The sequence below is a fragment of the Musca domestica genome, unplaced genomic scaffold (genome assembly GCF_030504385.1).
Source record: "Musca domestica strain aabys unplaced genomic scaffold, Musca_domestica.polishedcontigs.V.1.1 9, whole genome shotgun sequence".
Classification (NCBI taxonomy): domain Eukaryota; kingdom Metazoa; phylum Arthropoda; class Insecta; order Diptera; family Muscidae; genus Musca; species Musca domestica.
In genome coordinates, this window is record NW_026712435.1 from 4,481,606 (window position 1) to 4,493,518 (window position 11,913).

The following is an 11,913-nucleotide window of genomic DNA, read 5'->3' on the forward strand; positions in this document are numbered from 1 at the left end:
TTGATTCTCCCGTTGTTAACTGTAAAAATTTTAGATGGTATGTCACGTGGCCTTTATTTATCCACATCGCCTTGAGTCTTATGGCCTCGACGACCGCTTCACAACGTATATAAATAGCTATTGGGTGTAGTAAAGTTGTCCCTAAAGCCCTAGTTGCTTGTCCACATTGCATTGCAAATGCTTAAGCAGCATATTCGTTTGACTTTCTGTTATATTTTGGTATTACATTTCTTATATGTAGCTGTAGATCAGACTTCCGATGTGAATATTAGAATATGCCTAACTACGCTTTTGAATAGACTCGGCCCTTCTGCACAACGAGTTTGAATTCAAATCAAATCCTTTGTTGGTTAAAATCTTAAAAGACTATTTATGCCACAACTCATCCATCGCATATTGTTCATCCAGTCCCTGAGGGCCCGGTTAACTTGGAAATTGTCTAAGGATTGGATAAGTATACCTGTTCTGAAGTGATTGAAAGCACTTTCGACATAAATGCATACTGCCAGATTATACATCTTTCATCCAAAGTACTCTCGATGTGGTGTACAACCTCATGTAATGCGGTTTCCTGATCGTCCTTTATCGCATGAATGTTGTTGATATTTAAGCATATCATTTGCGAACATACTCTTAATCATGGTATCAATTGCGTGTTCCATGGTTTTGAGTATGAACGATGTTAGACTTATCGGTCGATAGGACTAGGTAAATAATTTGACCTTGCCACCAAACCGGCTTTTGCGGTACCCGCAAATTTTAGGCATGCGTTGAAAATTCCGGCTAAGTTGGAAAAAATATACTCCACTTCCTTTTAAAGCAGAGCTGGGAATACCATATCTGGTCCCGCTGTGTGATGCTCGGCGGGAAGTGTGTGCTCATCTAAAGCCTTCTATTGTTTTCATCTTGTTAAAACATACATAAATATTTTTTTTATTGTTCTATAAACATACTTTAGATTTAATTACCAAAACAAACAATAAATACAAAAATCAAGCACACCTACATATTTATAAGTTTTAAACTGCTTATACAGCATTATTATATCACATATTTGGACTATTTTATTGTTACAGTTAATTTTCTTTATTTTAGTTCATTGGCCATTGGTTCATTCACTTTTTGCAATGTTTTTAAGTTTCTTTAACACATTTATTTATTTTGCTTACATAGCATTTAATGTCTACTAGTAACCGACCCACATTACAATTAATTTATATCAGCATTTATCAATAGCATTTTTTAATTAATTATGTTAAGAAATTATGTATATAAAGACAGCCAGAAATAAAGAAAATTCAGTCGTCTTTTGTAGTGACTAAACTAAGAGTTTTAATTACTATCTAGGCGGCTTCCTTCAAGTTCATGTGCTTGGAAGGAAATTAATTTGGATACTAAGTGTCAGTTCAAATTTATGTGTTTGAATTGAATCGCACTAGATCCTACTATCAAAACATTTTTTGGTGACCCCGACGTGATCCTGACGGTAACTAAACCGAAACATTTTTTGGTGACGTTATCCACAAGGTGTGAGGACGTAACGCACGCGTACCAATTTCAAAAACCCCCTTTTGGAGCTCTGGAGGAAAACCAGGAGGAAATTTCCTGTAACTAATCATCATACAACAACTGCTGCTACTCGCTGATAAATCAACAAACAATAATGGCAAACGTCCAAGAGCTTATTTCTCAGCAAGAAGAAAGAGGCAGCAATTTCGAAAAATTCGTCTCTACTATAAAGAAGGCACCTCTTGAAAGGAGAACGGAAGAGTTCTGCAAGAGCAAACTTGATGAACTAAGGCTGTTATGGCAGAATTTTGAGAAGGCAGAAAACAGAATTCGCGATGATCCATCATTGTCAGAGGATGACCCGTATATTGCTCGGAATCTATATAGAACGATTGGAGAGAAGTTCAGCTCAACAATGGAATATATAGACGCGGAAATGAAGAAACTGAGGTCAGCCAAAAGTAAGCCAGTTCCCACCTTGAGAGAGAAATCGACTGAAGTTGTCGCAGGAGACAAAATACCTTCCCGTGTTGATGGGCTTGTCAGAATGATAAATGCTCGAATGAGTGCCCTTAGTCGTCACTTGCAAGGCTTGGGCACAATCGAAGCGGAACAGCCGAAGCAATTTTATAGCATCAAAGAAGATACTATAAAAAAGCTATGGAATCAAATAACGGAGCTCTACGATGAAATATTGCAGCAGATTGAAGATCCATCGAAAATTGGATTAAGTCAAGAAAACTACGATATGCTGGAAGATTCGGTACAAGACAACTTAATAAAACTAGCAATCTTGAAAGACAAATGCAGCGAAACCGTGACCATTGCACCTCAATTAGGGAGTGACATTATAGCACACAGTTCACTCCCACTACCAAAGGTAACAATTCCTCAATTCAATGAGGATTGTTTGAAGTGGCGTCAGTTCTATGAACTTTTCTTGGAGATGGTAGACAAACAGTCTCTTCCAAGTGTTCAAAAAATGTGGTATCTCAAAACCAATTTGTCTGGCGAGGCTGGCAAACTAATCAGTCATCTATCCTTGACAGAGGATAATTACAAAACGGCATGGATGTTGCTGCAAGAACGTTATAACAATAAGCGGGTTCTTGTTTCCACTCTAGTAGATCGGATTTTGAGTCAACCAAATGGAACTTCATCAACGGCCTCCATCAAGGCTCTGCATGACACTACAAAGGAATGCATGCTAGCCCTCAACAATCTTCAAATCGACACAACGTCTTGGGATGCTCTATTGATTCAATTGATCACAAAGAAATTGGATCACGCTCTGTACATACGATTCATGCAATCACTGGCGAATCCGAAGGAAGTTCCTACTATGAAAGAGCTGTTTTCATTTTTGGAACTGCAATTCGAATCAATGGAATCGATTGGAAAAGCGGCATCTACGCACAAGGGTTCAATCAAAACTGTTTCGTCCGTAACATCAGTGGAGGATCACAGGAGTTGTAAACTATGCAAGAACGACTCCCATCCAATTTATCATTGTAAGAAGTTCTTGGCAATGACAGAAGGTGAGCGATTGAAATGGATACAGCAACATAAATTGTGTGTAAATTGTTTCAAATCGGACCATGCAGCAAAAACTTGTTTTTCTGGCAACTGCAAAATATGTAGTAATAAGCACAATACACTGCTACATTTGCCAAAAAAATCTCAACCGTCGCCGAAGGCCTCAAATCAATCACCACCAACAAATATCGATATCGCACCAGTCAACGTTACTGCAGTTTCTTCGGCATCAGCAGAAGATCAGAAAAATGTAATTCTAGCAACGGCTAGAGTCATCATCAAAGCGACTAACGGTATGTCAGGCGAATTTAGAGCGGTGTTAGACTCGGGTTCGCAAGTGAACATTGTGACGGAAAGACTCATACAAAAATTGTCACTTAGAACAGCAGATGCCTCTTTATCTATTTCCGGAGTCGGAAGGATTCAGAAGAAGGCTTATCATCGGGTAAACATACAAATGTTATCAAGCAATTCTGAATTTTCCACAAATTTGGAAGCATTTGTTTTGCCCACAATTATACCTCCGCAACCAAATCATGATTTGGATATACAAAACTGGCAAATTGCCAAGAATATTAGATTAGCAGACCCTAATTTTAACGTTCAAGGAAAAATTGACATTTTACTCGGAGCTGAGTTTTACTTCAGTTTAATTCAACCAGGCACAATAAAACTAAATGGTCATCAACCCATACTCCAAAATACTGCGCTTGGCTGGATTGTAGGTGGTTTAATTCAACAATCGTCAACGGACGACACATCAGCAGCGCTAACATGAGCAATTTTTAGTGAAACATCACTGGAACAAGCTATCGAAAAATTATGGAAACTTGAGGAAGTGGAATCAACTGAAAAGGTCATGTCTCCATTAGAAACCCTTTGCGAATCTCACTTCAATCAACATGTTAAGACGGATCAGAATGGTCGTTTCATCGTCAGCTTTCCGTTTCAAGAATCTCCAACAGCATTGGGGAAATCACATGCAATGGCTTATAACCGATTTATGAGCCTTGAACGCCGACTTCTACAGACGGAAGATATCCGAAGTCAGTACATTAAATTTATGCGAGAATATGAACAATTAGGACACATGCAAAAGATTGACGCGTGTACCGTATCAAATCCTAAATATTTTATTCCGCATCATTGTGTTCTCAAGCCCGATAGTACAACAACAAAACTTAGGGTTGTATTTGACGCATCAGCGAAAACTTCATCAGGTCAATCGTTAAATGATCTAATGTATACAGGACCAATCGTACAAAGTGAATTGTTTTCTATTTTGCTGAGGTTTCGACTGCCAAAATTCGTCGTCACAACCGATATTGAAAAGATGTACAGGCAGATTTTAATGCATCCCGATGATCAAAGGTATCAGCTAATTATCTGGAGAGAGGATCCATCCCATCCAGTCAGTTATTACAAACTTAATACGGTCACATATGGGACACGTTCAGCACCGTATCTGGCTACAAAATGCTTACAAAAGATTGCAAACGAGAACATGGAGCGTTATCCATTAGGCTCACAAATGCTGAAAGATAATTTTTATATGGATGACGGTCTCGGCGGTGCAGATAGCCTAAGTACAGCTATTGAAATACAAAAGGAGTTAATAACAATCTTGAGACAACACGGCTTCATTCTAAGGAAATGGTCATCCAATACACCAAGATTGCTGAAGGACATACCACATAGCGATCGAGAAGTGAACATGGATCTCAACGAATCTCAAACAATAAAGACGTTGGGATTATATTGGATGCCGCAAGCAGATCAATTTTGTGTAAAAACGAACATTGATCATAATGAAATCATATCAAAACGAGTAGTTACGTCTGAACTAGCAAAATTATTTGATCCGCTTGGCCTACTTGCACCGATTGTGGTGAAGGCAAAAATATTTATTCAGCAGCTGTGGCAACATACATTAGATTGGGACGAAGCATTACCCGAAAAACTTTGTGCCACTTGGAAAACATTTCGAAGGGAATTGGAAGGTCTCAACAACTTTAAGATACCGCGACATGTATTCTGTGGGGAGTTCCCGACGAAAATCCAGTTGCATGTGTTTGCCGATGCATCGGAAAGAGCTTTTGGCGCGGCTATTTATATTCGTTTTATTGGAAAAGATGGACGAGTAGTTGTACGTCTGATCTGTGCTAAATCCAGGGTAGCTCCTTTGAAAAAACAAACTCTACCGCGATTAGAGCTATGTGCCGCAGTGGTAGCAGCTCAACTGGCTACCAGGGTGAAAAATGACCTAAGGCTTCAGAATAGTTCGATGTTTTTATGGACTGATTCTGAAATAGTACTCGCCTGGATAAAATCAAGGTCCAACGTATATAAGACTTTTGTGGCTAATAGGGTATCCACCATACAAAACTTAACATTGCCAGAACAATGGAACCACGTTAAGTCAAAAGAAAATCCTGCCGACATTTTATCCCGAGGACTCTCGCCAGCTGATCTTTCTAAATGCCGATTATGGTATCATGGTTCAGTTTTTCTTCATGGAAAGGAAGAACTATGGCCGACCAAATTCTCTCCGCAAGAGGATATAACAAATAGCATGGAGTTAAAGACTGCAGCTACGACGTCAATAGTAGCTTCTGACATGCATCTAATACATATGATCGAGCACAAAAATTCATTCAGGAAGTTACAAAGAATTTTGGCATACGCCTCAACATATAGCAGTGTCTTCCAACGAATTAGACGACTCCCTTCGTCGAATAATTCAAGCCGTACAATCATCCGAATTTGCGGCTGATATCAACGCATTGAAGGCTGAAAAGCAGATTAATAAGCATAGCTCGCTATGCAGTTTATCACCGTTTTTGGATGATGAAGGCATTCTTCGGGTTGGAGGAAGATTGGAACATGCTATGCTACAAATGGATGCGAAACACCAAATGATATTGCCTTATAATGATCCTTTGGTGAAATTGCTATTTAAGACAGTTCATGAAGAAAATAAACATTGTGGAGCTCAAGCTCTGTTAAACGCAATAAGACAGCGATTCTGGCCAATAAAAGGCAAGATAACAGCAAGGTCTACCGTTCAAAGATGCATAAAATGTAATAGAGCGCGACCACAACTGTATCAACAAATAATGGGAAATTTGCCAGCAACAAGGGTAGTTCCTGCTCGACCATTTATCAACTCTGGAGTCGACTACTGTGGGCCATTTTGGATACATTATAAGGTCAGGGGCAAGCGACCAACAAAGGCTTATGTCGCTGTATTCTGCTGCTTTGCAACAAAGGCTGTTCATTTAGAGCTCGTATCGGACCTATCAACCGAATCATTCATTGGCGCTCTTAAACGATTTATAGCTCGCAGAGGTCACTGCCAAAATATATACTGCGATAACGCTACAAACTTTGTTGGAGCCAAAAATAGTTTAGAGGAATTATCAGAAACCTTATATTCGGACAAGGCGCAAGAGCTACTTTTATCAGCTGCAAGTTCCAAGGGCATACAGTTCCATTTCATTCCACCAAGAGCTCCGCATTTCGGAGGCTTATGGGAAGCTGCAGTGAAGTCCGCAAAACGTCTCTTGGTCCGTAGTGTTTCAACGGAAACACTTACTCATGAAGAATTAGAGACAATAATAGTAGAAATCGAAGCTATTTTAAATTCGCGTCCGCTCACACCTCTTTCAAACGATCCAGATTGCCTTGAAGCATTGACGCCGGGACATTTTCTAATCCGCGAAGCTCTAACTTCGCAGGTAGATAGTAGAGCAGAAACTTCGAAAACATCAGGATAACACACTGGAAGTTAATTTCGCATATTAAGCACCAATTCTGGAAAAGGTGGTCGAAAGAATACCTACAAGAACTCCAGCAACGTAACAAATGGAGGCAAAAGATGCCCAATCTTAGAAAAGGAGATATGGACATTATAAATGAAGACAATCTACCTCCAATGAAGTGGCCATTAGGGAGAGTCCTTAACGTATTTTTCGGTGATGACGGAGCTGTAAGAGTTGCTGAAATAAAAACCCCAACCGGAGTATTCAAGCGGGCCATCCATCGACTAGCACCACTGTTTCCAGAAGATCATGATAATGCTATAATTGACAAAGATACAACTCAAGAAAGCACAATTTCCCACAAGAAAAAATCGGTAACAGATGAACATGGAAGAGATGTCATTCCGGCAAAAAGAGTGAGAATTGCAAACAGTCCTATAATACTATCAGTATTATTAACATTGTTCGTAATACCTATGGTCCTGTGCAACAATTTGAAAGTTACACAATTTCACAATGATCCGGGATTATATTTTGAAGGGTTAGGAACAATGAAACTGAATACAGCACAATGGAAGATGTTAGTATATTATGACTTAAAGCCCTTTGTTTCGGAATAGAGTCATTGGCATCCGGCTTACAAACGTTGCAGCAAATGTGCCATGTAATGCATCAGCATGAGATGTGCAACATTTTTGTAAACAACCTGAAGCAGACGAAAAATGAATTACTACAAGACAAAGAATTATTCATCAACAAACGTGTAAGAAGATCTCCATTCAACATAATTGGGAATATTGCGCACTCACTTTTTGGCGTTCTTGATACGGACTATGCGGAAGAAATGTCAAAGACTATCAATCAGGCAAAAGGCGAACAGGACCACATAATCAGTCTATTGAAAAATCAGACTTCAATAATTGATTCAACTATTAATGTTATAAAACAGGATGAGATTAACACTCATCAAAAAATACGGGAGATTTTGAAAATGATTGACAAACACAATAACGACATAGCTGAAGAATCCGCCCAATTCAACAATTCTCAACTGTTTGGACTTCTATCAACGCATTTGATGTTATCCGCAATAAATCTACAGAGAACACAGGCCGAAATCATTAATGTGCTTACTGATACTCATCATGGAAAAATAAGTCCCCTGTTATTGGCTCCTCATCAATTGAAAGAAGAAATTAGTGTCATTAAGGCTAATCTTCCAATTTCACATGCTTTGCCAACATCAGGTGACAATTTGATTCAACTTTATAAGCTTATGAGTGTCAAAGGGGCAGTTACAAAATATGAAATCATTTTTGAAGTGAAGATACCCTTAGTTAACCAACAGTTTTTTGAGTTGTTCAAAATAGTTGCAGTTCCAACAATACAAAATGACACCTTAATCGCCATTCAACCAGAAACGGAATACATATCTACCGATACACATAGAGAAGAATATATTCTTGTCAAATCAGAGGATATTTCAAGCTGCCTCAAACCAAACGATGATGAATATATTTGCAGAAATCAGCAGTCAAAGCTCAAGAAAAATGCACTTGTTAACCCTTGCGAGATCAATATCTTCAATAACCAATCAACTAGCAATTGCCGTCTTCACAAAATTACTGGAACAGCAGTTTGGAGTCAATTACATCATCAAAATAAATGAATCTTTGCTACTACAGCCGATATTGAATCTTCAATGGTATGCGGATCTGAAACCAACCTCATCATCATTAAAAATTCCGGAATAATGGAAATTGGTCCTAACTGCGTAATAAAAAACAAATTTGTTACGATACATGGACATTTTGCAGCTTCCAGTAGTTTATATACATCCTATGTAAGATTGAAAGGCATTCAATATATAAGTCGACAAGAGGAAATTGAAAAGGTTTCAACAAATACCAATACCACCTCTTACAAGATTCATCAAGAAGAATTGGATAATATACAAAAACAGTTGCATGAATCAACTCTAAAACACCTACCACAATTAATACACTCATCAAATCAACATCATCATGCAGTTAGCTACGCATCTTTAGCTTGCTGCATTCTTATTTTACTTGGCCTGCTGAGTTGGAGGATCCACACAAAATTTAAGAAGCCATCTCAATTCATACCTACACCAGCTATAAGATCTCATCAATCAACAATCGATGTTACAATGGAGTCATTCCCACATGCATCCAACCCAGGCGCAATCATTGAACAATGTCAACGCGGCGGATAATGTTAAAACATACATAAATATTTTTTTTATTGTTCTATAAACATACTTTAGATTTAATTACCAAAACAAACAATAAATACAAAAATCAAGCACACCTACATATTTATAAGTTTTAAACTGCTTATACAGCATTATTATATCACATTTTTGGACTATTTTATTGTTACAGTTAATTTTCTTTATTTTAGTTCATTGGCCATTGGTTCATTCACTTTTTGCAATGTTTTTAAGTTTCTTTAACACATTTATTTATTTTGCTTACATAGCATTTAATGTCTACTAGTAACCGACCCACATTACAATTAATTTATATCAGCATTTATCAATAGCATTTTTTAATTAATTATGTTAAGAAATTATGTATATAAAGACAACCAGAAATAAAGAAAATTCAGTCGTCTTTTGTAGTGACTAAACTAAGAGTTTTAATTACTATCTAGGCGGCTTCCTTCAAGTTCATGTGCTTGGAAGGAAATTAATTTGGACACTAAGTGTCAGTTCAAATTTATGTGTTTTAATTGAATCGCACTAGATCCTACTATCAAAACACATCTAATTACCCAAATCATCCACAATTTTCTCAGTTTGTATACAGATTAAAAAAACAAAACAGCTTTCCTCGAATGACTGCACATTACTAAGTTCTTCGTCCTGATGAGGAATTAAACGTCACTGTCATATTCTTATCTCAATCATTCCATAAATCCACCGGAAACAGTCAACCCGGCGCTCCGTTGAGGTCAAGACTCGAGAAGGAGAAACTATCGGCATGCTCCGATGCGGTTAGCCTTCAGGTTCAGGACACGTCTGAATCCAAAACTCCAGCCAATATGCGCAGAAGCGGAAGAACAAGAAGGCATCGATGTCTCAGTGGAACCGAAGGAGCCTGAACCCTCCTCTCGTCCAATGATGAAGAGGGGACGGTCAACGGAGGAACCGCATCCTGAGGCAATGGATGCCACCACCATCAGTGTATCCGGTACGTGTTCTTACAATATACAACCATACTAATAGCCAGGACTACCTTCAGGTACGTGGGGAAAAGCTGCACTGTGGATTCGGTTCCGTCTAGCACTGCTGCAGTAAGAGGAAGGAGGCAGCAGCTACTTACCATCATGCAGATTAATCTGCATCACTGCAAAGTGGCTGGAGTTGAATTTCACCTATCTGTTCTAGGGAGCGAACGGTACATCACCACCTCCAACGGAGATAAGGTTAGAACGTGTATCGTCACTAAAAATAACCCTTACTTAATCTTCCTTAATTATTTAGGGTAGGAGACGCTACGGCGGTTAGATTGGAGACTTCTCGTAATCTTCTCCTTGTACCTGCCATACGAGTACCCCAACCCACCAGGCCAAGTAGTTCGCGGAGCTGGGAAGCAAGGGCAACTTTATCGCTGGATGTGATGCCAACGCGCACCACTTTCAATGGGTCAGTAAGAATACCAATGCCAGAGGTAAGTCGTTTTTTGAATTTATTCTCAGGCATAATCTCAAAATATGTAAGAGGAGAAATAAGCCTCTATTTCAAAACAAAGATAGGGAGGAAGTCATTGATCTTACCCTAACTAATGTGGATGAATCGCTCATACTGAACTGGAAAGTAAATAAAAACCCCATAGGAATCCAAGGAAGGCTCGGTGGGATAAATTTACAGATTATGCTACATTGAGACTGAGATACAAAGGTAATGTACAGGCAGAATTTCATAACAAAAGTCTTATTTAAATGCAAAGAAAAGGCCTGTCCTGGCAAGAAATGCCAACCGGTCTGGTCGTCTACGCACCTAACTGGTCTTATTTAAGCAAGCAGAAGCTTATATAATAGAGCCAACTTACTACGGACTGGGAGGCGTATAAGACTTTCAATAATTACAACGTTGAGATCCAGAAGGCTAAACGGAAATCTTGGGTCTGATATACTGAGCCCATAGTAGGTGTCGATGAAGCATCCAAGTTTGGCTAAGTCCAACGGTACGTTGGACTGCTCTAGAGAGTCTCAATCTGTTGGCCACTACTTACTTTACGAATTGCACTGAAGCGACAAGCGATCAACAGTTAGATCGACCTCATCAGCACCGTGCGGCAGGGGACGTGAGCAGGGCTGCCAACTAAATTTCTAGGAAAATCAATCTAGTAAATTTTTCAGAAAAAAATGGGATTAACGGCATTTGTATTCTTGAAAATCTGCAAAGTGTAAATTATTAAATTAAAGCATATTTTTTGGTTTATAACAAAATACAAGCGTTTTTTACATCTAAAAACCCGATAATGAATATGCACAGCTATGCATTTCAATGAAAATAGACTAAAAAATTTAGTTTTGTATAAGAAAACAAGTTAAAAAGTATCAATCGGTTTTGCTGACAGATGTTTACTCAATGTTCCATTATTTAAATATATTTTGACTCTAGCTATGATCATTCAAATTGTTGACGCTCTATGGTGTTAGTTTTAAAGGAATGGGTCATTTGGTTTTGGACCTAAATACATATCATATAAATATTGCGCGGTACCAGGTTTGGACTATATCGACTACTTCTCTCACTTTATATGAAATGAGTGGTAATTTTTAGAAAAAGTTAAAATGTGCGTGAGGTAAAAGATATATAGAATTCCATTTTCATACTTCTTCAAATAAAGATAAAAATATTGGTATGGGCAAAATTATAAGACAGTCGAAATGTTATATCCAGTTTTAAGCGAAATCATCAATTCCATATTCATTTCAGGGTTCCGGTTTAGAGAAATATTTAGATATAGCATTATAGTTGTAAAGAAACACTAACTTGTTTCGCATGTTATAACAGATAAAAGTATTGAAAATTATGACCCTCTGTGGGTGAGGTACCAGACGGGGTTCGCAAATA

The 11,913-nt window shown here is 38.3% G+C and overlaps 1 long non-coding RNA gene across 3 annotated transcripts; it reads left to right on the forward strand.

Annotated features, from left to right (window-relative positions):
• The first annotated feature begins 9,511 nt into the window (after positions 1-9,511).
• Positions 9,512-11,287, forward strand: LOC131806901 (uncharacterized). Of its 3 annotated transcripts, none has more exons than XR_009344221.1 (3): positions 9,512-10,256; positions 10,315-10,501; positions 10,583-11,287. It is a non-coding gene; the product is annotated as an uncharacterized LOC131806901 (long non-coding RNA). The 3 variants fall into 3 exon arrangements; XR_009344220.1 differs by having other exon boundaries at positions 9,512-10,021; positions 10,073-10,256; positions 10,315-11,287; XR_009344219.1 differs by having other exon boundaries at positions 10,315-11,287.
• The last annotated feature ends 626 nt before the right edge of the window (positions 11,288-11,913 follow it).